Here is a 12,271-nt window from a genome sequence, read left to right as displayed (position 1 = left end):
TTTAGCATGTGTGGGCATTCCACATATGACATAGCGTGGGCACTAGTGGCACCAGCCCTGCTTCAAACTACAGTGTTTGACACAATAAAAAACAAACTCAAGGAACACTTCTCACCACAGCCATCTGAGATAGCCTGCAGACACGTGTTCTACAAGCGAGACCAGGCGCAAGGTGAATCCATAGCAGCATTTGTCACAGCCCTCCAACAGGCAGCCAGACAATGCAATTTCCCTGACCTCGAGATGGCACTTCATGACAGGTTGGTGTGCGGTCTGCGTGATGAAAAGCTCCAAAGGCGACTGTTTGCGAAAAAAGATCTGACCTTCAAGACGGCATATGATGAGGCCATCGCCGCTGAAGCTGCAGAACAATCTGCAAAGGAGGTCTGGCAGTCCTGCACTCCACCGCCGTCTTGCAGGTCCGAACTAGTACATCAGGGTTGCGTTGAGGACCTGCCTTCACCAGAGGATGATGAGGAAGAAGTACTGCGAACTAAGTTCCAAGACAAGAAACGAGGGGGACCCCCAACATTTCAGGGCACCCCTTGTGCAAGCTGTGGAGGATCCCGCTGGAGGAAGTCATGCCGGTTCCAGGACGCACAATGCCGGAACTGCTGGAAATCGGGGCGCATCGCTCATGCCTGCCGCTCTGCCAAGAACCGAGATGGGTTGCCCAAGTCCAGCTGCAAGTCATCGCCAGTCTACAAAAAGACATCTACCCGTAAGAACGACTTCCACACACTCACCCTGCGCCACGCCGATGTAGCACAGACCAGAGAGTCATCAGTGCAAGCATTACAACCTCCAACCTGCAAAAAAATAAAGGTGACAGTGAAGATCCAAAACATGCCCTGTGAGATGGAAGTCAACTTAGGGTCAGCATTATCCATCCTCTCTTCTCGCACACTCCAGATGATATGCCGCAGGACATCCAAATCTCATCTTGAATCAGCAGACATGGTGCTGAAAGACTTCCAGGGCCGCTGCGTGCCGATAAAGGGCATCAGCACATTCCAAATAAAGCACAAAGACTTTGCTGGCCCGCTACAATTAGTGGTAGTTCAAAGCCGCCAACCAAGCTTACTCGGCCTCGACTGGTTTCGACCCCTCGGCATCCTGATCGCAGGCATGCAGCAGCTTTGTCGTGATGAGGTGGCATCGGCATGCAGGGAGTTTCCAGCAGTCTTCGATGGTGCCCTTGGCACTTAACACGGGGCCACCTGTCTCTTTTGACCTAAACCCAGCCGTGGCCCCCATCCGTCTGAAGCCTTGCAGGGTTCCATTTGCACTCAAGCCAAAGATAGATGAGGAGCTGGATTGGCTAATTGAACAGGGAATCCTGGAACCAGTTTCTCACGCCAAATGGGAAACTCCCATAGTAACACCACTAAAGCCAAATGGAGCGGTCAGAATTTGTGCAGACTATAAATGCACAATCAACAAAGCCCTGCAGCAACATGCCTACCCAGTACCGGTCATGAGCCATCTCCTGGCATCACTCCAAGGGGGAAAGATCTTTGCCAAACTTGATCTGGCCCCGGTTTACCAGCAGCTACCTGTGGACAATGCGACAGCCGAAGCCCAAACGATTGTGATGCACCAGAGCACTTACAAGGTTAAGCGGCTCCAATTCGGCATCAACTTTGCCCTAGGAATCTTCCAAGGCATCATGGAAAGTCTTCTACGGGGGATTCCAGGCGTCATTCCATATTTTGATGACATCCTGATTGTGGGAGACTCAGAAGGTGCACTGGCAGAGAGGCATCGCTGTGTCCTTCACAAACTACAGAATGCCGGCTTGAAGGTAAAGCGAGAAAAATGCCAGTTCGCTGTCAAGAGTGTGGAGTTCCTGGGATTCCTCATTGATGCAGCTGGTATCCACCCCTCACCAGCAAAGGTATGGGCCATCAACGGTGCGCCTCCTCCAGGTTCAAAGAAGGAACTACAATCCTTCCTGGGCCTCTTAAACTTCTACCACACCTTCTTGCCACATAAGGCATCAGTAGCAGAGCCCCTGCACCACCTCCTTGATTCCTCCGCCCCCTGGGGGTGGGGCAGAAGACAAGCCACGGCATTCGAAGCGGTAAAAGCACTACTGTCGTCCGAGAGCGTGCTGACACAGTTTGATGAGGAAAAACTGCTTGTATTCACCTGCGACGCCTCCCCATATGGTATCGGAGCTGTCCTAAGCCACAGCCTGCCCACTGGGCAAGAAGCGCCCATCACCTAATTTTTGAGAACCTTGTTGGCTGCGGAGAGGAACTATGCCCAAATACACAAGGAAGTTCTGGCAATTGTAGCCAGCGTGAAAAAGTTCCATGATTACCTATACAGCCAGAAATTCCTCATCGCTACGGACCACAAACCGCTCCTGGGGTTGCTCGCTCCAGACAAGCAAATGCCCCAAATCCTTTCGTCCAGGATGCTGCGGTGGACAGTGTTCATGTCTGCCTACTCCTACGAATTACAGCACTGCCCAGGTAAAGCGATGGGACATGCTGATGCCCTGAGCCGCCTGCCACTGCCTGACCCGGGGACCGACCCATCTCCGGCTCATCACATCATGCTGCTGGAGGACTTGCCGAGTCCACCGCTCAGAGCCTCTGATGTCGCGGCACACTCTGCTAAAGACCGCACCATCGGCCGCGTACTCAACTGGGTATGGAGGCGGTGGCCATCTGGCCGAGCAGTTCCAGCCGTTCTCCATCAGACAGCATGAACTCTCAGTACGCAAGGGCTGTCTGCTGTGGGGAAATAGAGTTGTAATTCCAAGCAAGCTGAGACAACAAGTGCTTGAGGCACTACACAGTGGACACCTGGGTATAGTGCGCATGAAGGCACTGGCCCACAGTTACGTCTGGTGGCCAGGCATGGATAGGGCTATCGAGGAGAGGGTCCACACCTGTCAGCCGTGCCAAGAAACACCCCCAGCTCCAGCACAAGCTCCCGTACATCCCTGGGAGTCAGCAAGAGCACCCTGGTCCAGACTCCACCTTGATTTTGCCAGACCATTTCAGGGACAAACTTTTCTAATAATCGTGGACTCATACTCAAAGTGGCTAGAGGTTGTCCTTGTCTCCACAATGACTACTGCTGTGGTCATTCAGGCCCTACGTCGGCTGTTTGCAACACACGGATTGCCCGACACTGTAGTATCGGATAACGGGACACAATTCACAGCAGCGGCGTTCCGGCAGTTCCTGGCTAACAACGGCATCAGGCAAGTCATGTCTGCTCCGTTCCACCCTTCTACCAATGGGCAGGCAGAACGAATGGTGCGGACAACCAAGGACAGCCTCCAGCGAATCAACCAAGGGGACTGGCAGTTGTAATTGGCTGTGTTCCTGTTACAACAACACGTCACACCGCATTCAACAACAGGCCGTAGCCCCGCTGAGCTCCTGATGAACAGGAAGCTCACCATAACTCTCAACAGACTGCACCCCGACCTATCGCTCGAGGAAAGGCCCATGCCAGAAGGAGAGGTGAGAACCTTCCAGCCAGGAGATCTTGTATATGCCCACGACTACAGCGGAAGTCTACCGTGGGTGCCAGCGTCTGTAGACACAGCAACGGGACCAGTATCGCACGCCGTTGTCACGGCTGATGGCAGGAGACTACGACGACATGTGGACCAGCTCCAATGCAGAAGGCCGGAAAGGACAACGGGGCCTGAGAGCGTGCCGACGCCTAGTGTTCAGGAGGATGCTGCAGCTCAAGGAACGGACATTGCAACCATACCATGGCGTTCACAGACACTCAGCCCACAGGTTGCAGAGGCAAGTACTACCCCTGAGTACCGAGCAGAATTGAGTAGCAGGCCAACCACGGCACCAACACCACCCCCATTACCAGATTCAAATTGTCCTTCGCCTCCAATGGCCATGCGACATTCCCCGCGGGCTCGGGCTCCTCCCCGCCACCTGGAAGACTATCTTTGTTAAAGGGTCAGTTCTGACTTGGAGGGAGGAGTGTAATGTATTGGTCAAACTCTAACTTAAGCAAGGGAACTGAAGCCTACACTATCATTGGCTACTATTTGCAGATATAGCAGCCAATCAAGGTGACAAGATAAAGACCAATCACTGAGCTGTAAATAAGTTACAATGTACATAGTTAAATGCAAATGAAGGGTGCCTGTTCTGTACGTTCCCATTGGGTATCAATTAAAAAACAGTTATCTCCTTTGCTGAAGTAGGATTGCCAATTCCAGTGATTTTCCAACATCCTGGTGATTTGGGGGTGGAGCCTAGGGAGGGTGGAGTTTTCTCCTGGAGAACTGATCTCTGTAGGTTGGAAATCAGTCATCATTCTCCACATGTCACCTGGAGGTTGGCAGCCTACAGTGTGAAGTGACCTTACGTGTATACAGGAAGATCCTTTTATAAGTGCAAAAACCAAGTCAATTTTATCAAATAGCATCAAGCATTATGAAACAGAAAATACAGCATGAGGAATGGTGCCTGGCTAGACAAAAATATTGTGGCACCCACAGAAGTTTAAGTATAGCACTGAACTGGATCCAAATACTTGCTAGTGATGTTCTTCAAATACATGTGCAAGAGCTTCTGCAGAGCCCTGTGAAGTTCTCAAGCAGTTCTCATGCTTCCGGTTGCACAAGAAGATTATGGACATTTCTACTTAGCTGCTCTTTCCCACCCTTGTCCTGCTTATTGTGTGTGTTTTGCTGAGTCACTCTGAAAACTCAGCCTCCACACATACTCCCCAAAAGCACTTATCTTACACTTTGTGGTCACAGGCAGCCTCAGCAGCTCCTAGAAAAAGCAGGTTTGGAAGGGAGGTTGGGCACTTTTGTCAGTGTCACTGTAAGCAGCTGGCCTGGCCTCCACCATGTTTAATAGCTATTTAGTATCGCTACCTGTATAAAATCACAAGGCCCCTAGATTAAATGCAGTTTGGTTTGCAAACAGGGGAATTACAGCTAGCAGTTGCTGAGTCCTACCTGGGAGATCCAGGCATGAATGGAATGCTGCATGTAAATGCAGTGTGACCAGCTGTAATTAGTTTACAGTCCTCTCAGCTCCAGGTGGAGCCAGAGCAAGAAAGGTCTCACAGTGTCTTCCCACTTAGCACATTCCTTTCCCTCCTTCCGTGATGAGATCCCCAGCCCATTATTGGGGAGAAATCAACTAGCACTCATAAGGTTTTATAATTCATTCCTGGGAAAGGTACATTCCCCAACTAAATTCATCGACTCAGCTCTGGTGGAACCCATTAACCAACTGCCCCTATTGTGCAGTCCCAGGAGAGACCTTGCATTCTCTTTTATACCCCCTGGCAGCAAGCAATCAAGGTAATCAAACCTTTATTATTCCCAGGAACTGAGAATTGGAGTCTTTGTTCCAATGCCTGGGAGGGTTCTCCTGCCTCAAGGCATGGTTTGCCCTATAAGAATAGGGACCCTTGCCCCATTCAAATTGAGTAGTGCACACTTATTGGATCTGAAGTGCTACTCCCTTGAGGTTGCCCTAAGCCTCTTGATCTCCTGGCCGAGGACGCTGGTTGTTTGAAGCTACTTTCTTCCTATGTGGACTGAACTACTCTCCAGGATAGGTAGATATACTTCCCCTCTCTCATTCTATTCCAACTTCTTGCTAGCTTCCTAGGACTCTGTGTGTGTGCAACCATTTTTATTATTTACTCCTGTGTGTGTGTGTGTTTTTCCTCTTCAATAAAAGATTGCTCTTTGAACTATCTGCTATCTTGGGGAAGGGACTCCGTAAAAATTGGTGAAAAGATCCTGTCGTTACCCCTCTCACATAGCCATCTTCCTTACCGCTAACCCTCCCCCCAATTCTATTACTCTCAAGGAGACCAATTCAGGTAACATCACCTGCCTCTCTTTCAATTTTTTTTTTTTTGCTCTGAGCATGAGTGATCACATGCTGAGAGCTTGGGGGAAGGAGCCAGGTGGCAATCAGAGGTTTCCTCAGAGTACTTTTACCATCCACATGCCCAGGAATGAAGAAAAAGTGCTCTGACAAACTGTGCCAAATGGAAAGATTGGACAAAGTATGTTCACAGAAGAAACACCTAAAAAACAGTAGGTAAACACCCTGCACCCATTTTGCTAACTGAAACTTGTGGAGGGAAAGGGGAAAGCTGTCAGCATTCTTTGAGTGGGCCATCCCTTTAAGGACGTGTGGAAACGGCTTCTGCAAACTCTTGCACAAGTGGAAGATTCTCTTTGCTTTATCTCATGCAGTGCTTTAGTACGAGGTACAAAAGAGCTCTTCCATGAGTGGAAGACACCGTCACTGTCTGGACAGGCACCTTTGGATCTAACCAACAGTCTCCAAGGAATATTGTCGAAGGCTTTCACGGCTGGAGAACAATGGTTGTTGTGGGTTTTCCGGGCTGTATTGCCGTGGTCTTGGCATTGTAGTTCCTGACGTTTCGCCAGCAGCTGTGGCTGGCATCTTCAGAGGTGTAGCACCAAAAGACAGCGATTGGTGCTACACCTCTGAAGATGCCAGCCACAGCTGCTGGCGAAACGTCAGGAACTACAATGCCAAGACCGCAGCAATACAGCCCGGAAAACCCACAACAACCATAGTCTCCAAGGAAATTTCCAGAACCTTCATGTCACCAAAGGTGCAATTTTACTTTATGGCTGAATATGGAGAGAAAAATTAGCAAGTTCATCTGAATGTGACTCAGTAGACTATTTTTAGGGAATGATATTAGAAGACATTATAATATCTGCTTAAATTGAGAAATTTTAATTACTATGTCTTTTGTTAATTTGGGGGGGGGGACCCTAATCACGGTGAGCATATTCCTACGTATATATAATGGAATGGAAGTGCACATCATTACTATATATAAAAGCTGGTAAAGATTACAAAGTGGCAGTTTCATTAAAAGATTCACACACACACACCCCAACACAGTTGCACAGAAATGAAACTCTCTGTATGCTTAAACAAAAAAGTTTCAAATTGCTTTTGCATCTTAAAACAGAAACTTTCACTGTTTTTACCTTTGATGCTCCCATCCTTCTTTGCTTTGCTAACTTTCCCCAATAAACTGTCTTCAAAGCTGACATCCCAAGTGACTCCTGCCTAATGCCATGAGCAAGTCCACAAATGATCCATGTCAATACCAGGAGATTAAAACAAAACAAAGCAAAATACAGGGATGAATAAATAAAACTATTTAAAATATTTATGTCCTGCTCTGTCAGTATTGCTTCCACGGCAGCAGGAGAAGAGTAAAGTTCCAGAACTTGTACAAAAGACTGCTGAGGGCAGATCCTTAGTGGTGAAAAGTTGTAGACCTTGGATGGAGCAGCCGGTTGTCTGAGCGCCCTCTTATATAAGATACTGGCTTAGGAGTCAGTGTGGGGTGGTGCCGGTGGTCAGAGCATCAGGCTAGGGAGATACAAGTCTAAATCCTTCCTCTGCCATGAAGCTCATGGGATTAGTGACATACAGTCCGCCTACCTCACTGAGTTGCTGTTAGGATAAAGGAGAGGATGAGAGAAACATGTAAATTCCTTGAAGAAATAAAAATGTGATAAATGCATTTTGGACTTGATGCCATCATATTGGCCTATATTCTGCATCTTCAAATGGTGATGGATTTGTGCTCTTTGAAATCCACCTCTGCATTTTATGATGATGCTGATTACTGCTTCATAGCTGGAAATTGCCCAGCACTGGAAATCTGTCCTAGATTCTTGATACATGTTTGGGGAAATTGTTCTTACAGAAAAGCTAACACACCAAATAAGACTATCTAGAGGTCTAGTTAGACCGACTACTTTTCAAGCGAAATGGGATTTGTTTATTGCTTTCATAAATGGTTCTCTGCTTTATGAGACCTCCCAGTATAAATCTTTTTAGGTGGAACAGCAGCAGAGGTGATATTTGTAACTGGTACCAAGTGACTATAAGCTCTTAATAGTACCATCCTTAGCAGAATTAAGCCGATTGAAGTAAGTCTAAGCATATATCCTTAGATTTTTGTAATCTTTAAGTTTTATCTTCTGTTAGTGATCCCCTCTTTCCCAGTGTTAAAGCTTTGTTAAGTACTGCCAATAAACAAGCATAATTAGAAAAAATATCCACCTCTGCCACTTTTCCGTGTGGGAGAGGCTACACCCCCAGGACAATAGCCAGATGCTGCGTTTTTGTGTGGCACAAATGGTGATTGGCAATTGAGAATACACTTCTGTCAGAACACTTCTGTTCACAGGAATAGAATGCTCTTCATTCAGATTAAAATAATTCCACTTCCAGGGTCTGTTATGATGAATTTTAAAAATGTGTGTTTCTTGCATTATACATGACATTAGGCCCAATCACAAGTTTTCTAGAAACACAATAGGGACAAAAATCTATACTTTGTGTCATATATGAAAAATGCCCACATAAGAATGGATGATAGTTGTGAATGTTTTCATCTGTGAGACTAGATGAAGATTACTAGATATATTTCCTTGTACCAATTGGAGCCTCTGGCTTTGATACTTTGACTAGAACATATAGTAGAATCTGACTTGCTTTGGAAGACAGATAAAATGCCTTTCAGGGGCTGAATTGTGAATGGGATTCAGAGTGCAGCCATAGGCTTTAACTGGTGAAGTTCTAACTCCACTTTAGTCAAATGCAAAATCCCCAGGGACATTCCACCTTTTAAGTTCATGGGAGGTTTGCCCAAGATTCAGTATGACTATCTTGAGATCGGGAATTGGTCCAATGACATACTTTGGGTCTTGATTTGCAATTTGATTTTCAACATGCAAGAGTAGAAAACCCAGCAGTCACAATAATGTCTGAATTTAACGTTTCACTGCTACCATATAGAATCATAGAGTTGGAAGGTGTCTCACAGACCATCTAGTCCAACCCCCTGCCCAATGCAGGAACAGCCTAAAGCATCCCTGAAAAGTATTCATCCAGTTGCTCCTTGAAGATTGCAATGAGGGGGAATCCACCACATCCCCAGACAGCTGATTCCACTGTTGAATTATTCTTAACATGAAGTTTTCCTTATATCCAGCTGGTGCCTTCCCTCAGCTGTCTCTGTTTTTCTCTGAAGGTTCCCATGCCAAGCCAGAGCTGTGTGGGCCTCACTGCTAATCTTCTTCAGCCTCCCTTTGAACTGCAGGCACCCAAGCCTGGATCCACCAGCCTGCAGATCCCATCCATGCAGCTATAACCCCCCTTCCTCCGATCACTTCCTGCTTCAAGCCAGTGTTCCATCCTGACTACACAAATCCCTGCCTGCCCATGCCCAGTCATTCAAGACCAGCCACCAAAACCTCTCCACGACTCTTCAGGTGCTCGCTTTGTGGGGTGGGTGACTTCAAGAAGCTTATCTGCTGACTTTGGACTCGGGGGGGGGACCTCAAAATGCTTATGTATCTCAGCACAAATTGTGTGTGCTGCTGCTTACTATGGACTCTGGGTGGGTGGGGTGGGGGAAGTGATCGTCAAACCTCCTTGCTATATCAACTGCTCACATATATGTTAAGTTTAATTTTGATTTTCATGTGTGTGACTTTTGAATTCATTGTTTCATTTACATAGCTTTGTTTGTTTTAAGTCAGTGTTTTATTTGCTCCTTTCATTTGCTCTACCATTTGATTGATTTGCAGTCATCTTTTTTTTATTTTGATTTTACACTTGCCTTATTTACAATGTTTGTTTGGTTTTTTTGCTATCTGCTTGCTTTGTAGTACCTTTAATTGTGTTGTAGATAGGGAACCCTCCTACCTCCACTGTCCTGGTTCATGGAAAAAGCAGCCTAGATTTAGGGGTGGGGGGAGAATTTTATTTTAATGTAATTTTTGCCCCAATCCTTTTTTTGAAAAGTTGATGACCCTTTCCCTACTCCTAGTTCCCTCCTCCTCCTTTCTCCTTCCTTGGGACCTCCATCCCATTTGCCTCTCCATTTAAGTGCAATGCCTAAGTCATATTTCCTTCATGGGGAGTGGAATTGTTAGCAGTCAGAGCCTTCCTACTGCTAAGGGGCAGTTTATAGATATGAAATCATATACACCCCTTCCTCGTATAGCATATGTACAAGGCACTGCCTGGCCTGAAATAAAAACAAAATGGATGCCAGCCAGGTAGGAGCCTGGAAAATATTTTAGAAGAATTAGAGCGGCTGATTGACTAAAGACGCTCCCAATCGGCGCAGCAACATCACTTCCAGAAGTGACATTGTTGCACCACCTACAGGAGCATTCCCATGCTTCGTTTGGGCCAATTTGGGGGTACTTTGGGATTCAGGTTATTCTGCATTGTTTTCGTGCTTCGAAAACCCATACACACCTGTAGAATCCACTTCATCTCTTTGATCAGGAGGTCTGTAGCAGACCCCAACCACAATATTGCTCCTCCTTCCCTCCCTAATCTTCATCCAGACACTTTCTTCTGGGCTCTCATTCTCCTCTTCCAGTATATCCTGACAAGCCTTTTCCTTACATTGCCACTCCACCTCCTCTTATTGAATAACTCATACCCATTCCAGTCATGGGAATCATCCCATCAAGTCTCTGTAATGCCTACTAAGTCATATCTTTCCATCTGCATTAGTAGATCAAGTTCCTCCTTCTTATTGTACAAGCTTTGGGCATTGGTATATAGGCACTGCAGGCCTTGCAACATTCCCTCTCTTTGATCTGGCCTTCCCAGGTAGGCCTCTGCTATTTGCTCTCCTTCCCTGAAATTCCTATGCCAGTTGTCTCCATTCCCCTTTGATGTAAGTTAGCCATCCCAATAAATCTCCCCTGGCCCCTTTCTTCCCTGTCCTTGACAGGTGAGCCGCCCAGGAAAATGTAGTCCATGGTCCCAGAATCCAAATTGCTCCTGCAAGCACCATGAATCCAGGCAGTAATTCACCTCCATAATCTTCTGTTCCCATTGCATTCCTCTTCCTCTGACAAGCAAGATCAAAGAAAATACCACCCATTCATCTCAGTTGCCTCCCGAGGACTTCATAGTCAACTCTAAAGTGTTCAGTGGTGCTCACAGCTGTGTGGGTTGTTCCCGTCACAAATATTGGTTTGACTAGTTTGGCCATCTGGTCTGTGATATCCTTGATCTTTGCCCCTGGCAAGCAACACACCCCTCGTGCCATTGGGTCAGGCCTGGACACAACTCTGCTTCTGGAGAGAAATCTTTAAATTTCAAAGGCTCCCAGACCCTGCTTCAACAAAGCAGCAGCAAAGGGTGCGGCAGCAATCACTCCCAAGCAGACAGGCCCTCCCCAATTAGCCACACTACACACAGGGAGAAAGGAAGAGAAAAACTACTCCTTTTGCAAGCTAAGCTCACCACTCACTCTCAGGTCAAAAGCACCAGCTCGCACTCAACCCTTGTTCTCTCACACACAGAAAGCCTCAGTCAATTATATCCTGGCAGCTTAGGAAAGGCAAGGAAAAACACTTGCTTCTCCAGCAGCCCATTCCTGTGCTCCTTTTCCCAGTCCTGTATGTAAAGACACCCAATTTTAAAAGTATAGGAGTCTTTTAATTTGTTTATGAATAAATAGACCATTCTTTTAAAATTACACTTACTAAAATTCATTCATATAAGACATCAGCTGTATACAATCAAGTGTAACTATAGACAGCTCTGAGGTAAAACTTTTAAACTACTTGTTAATAAAAAATATTCAAAAGGATTAATTTTCCATGTAAATAGGAAAAGGATACTAAGATAAAATAACATTCGGAGTGACCCAGAGGTACCTTTGGGCTATACATTTGAAAGAAAGCTGCTTTAAAAATTCAGTTGTAGTGGTATCTAATTGGAAAAAGGGCATCAAAATTAAATGTGTAAATAGTAAATACATAGCTATAGCACGATAATTTATGGTGATGTGGGAACACCTCCCGGAGACATTGCTGATATATACAAAATGTTGGGACACTGACAGTGTAATCCTAAACAGAATTACGCCAGTCTAAGCCCACTGAAATCAATGGCCTTAGACTGGAGTAACTCTGCTTAGGATTTCACTGTGAGGTATAAGAAATGACTAAGTATTAGATTCTGTAACTATCATTGTAAATTATTTTAAAAGAAAAGCTGAACAAGACCATGAGGCACTCTTTTGAAGCATAAGAATTTGGCATGGATAGCCTAGTTTGTACAGGTCCATTTAATTGTTTATTACATGAACACCTCAAATCTATAGACTAAATGAATTTTCTATACACACAAGAGCTCGTAAAACATAAAGTATGATCTGAAAGATGGGGATGGGTGGCCCTTCCTAAAGGAATAACTGCTGC

At 46.1% G+C, this 12,271-nt stretch overlaps 1 pseudogene; it reads left to right on the top strand.

Moving 5' to 3' along the window:
- The first annotated feature begins 243 nt into the window (after nucleotides 1–243).
- On the top strand, nucleotides 244–3,332 carry LOC129330375 (uncharacterized protein K02A2.6-like; annotated as a pseudogene).
- Nucleotides 3,333–12,271: the final 8,939 nt, after the last annotated feature.

Source organism: Eublepharis macularius, chromosome 5 (genome assembly GCF_028583425.1).
Source record: "Eublepharis macularius isolate TG4126 chromosome 5, MPM_Emac_v1.0, whole genome shotgun sequence".
Lineage (NCBI taxonomy): Eukaryota > Metazoa > Chordata > Lepidosauria > Squamata > Eublepharidae > Eublepharis > Eublepharis macularius.
This window is presented reverse-complemented; position numbering and strand designations above follow the sequence as displayed.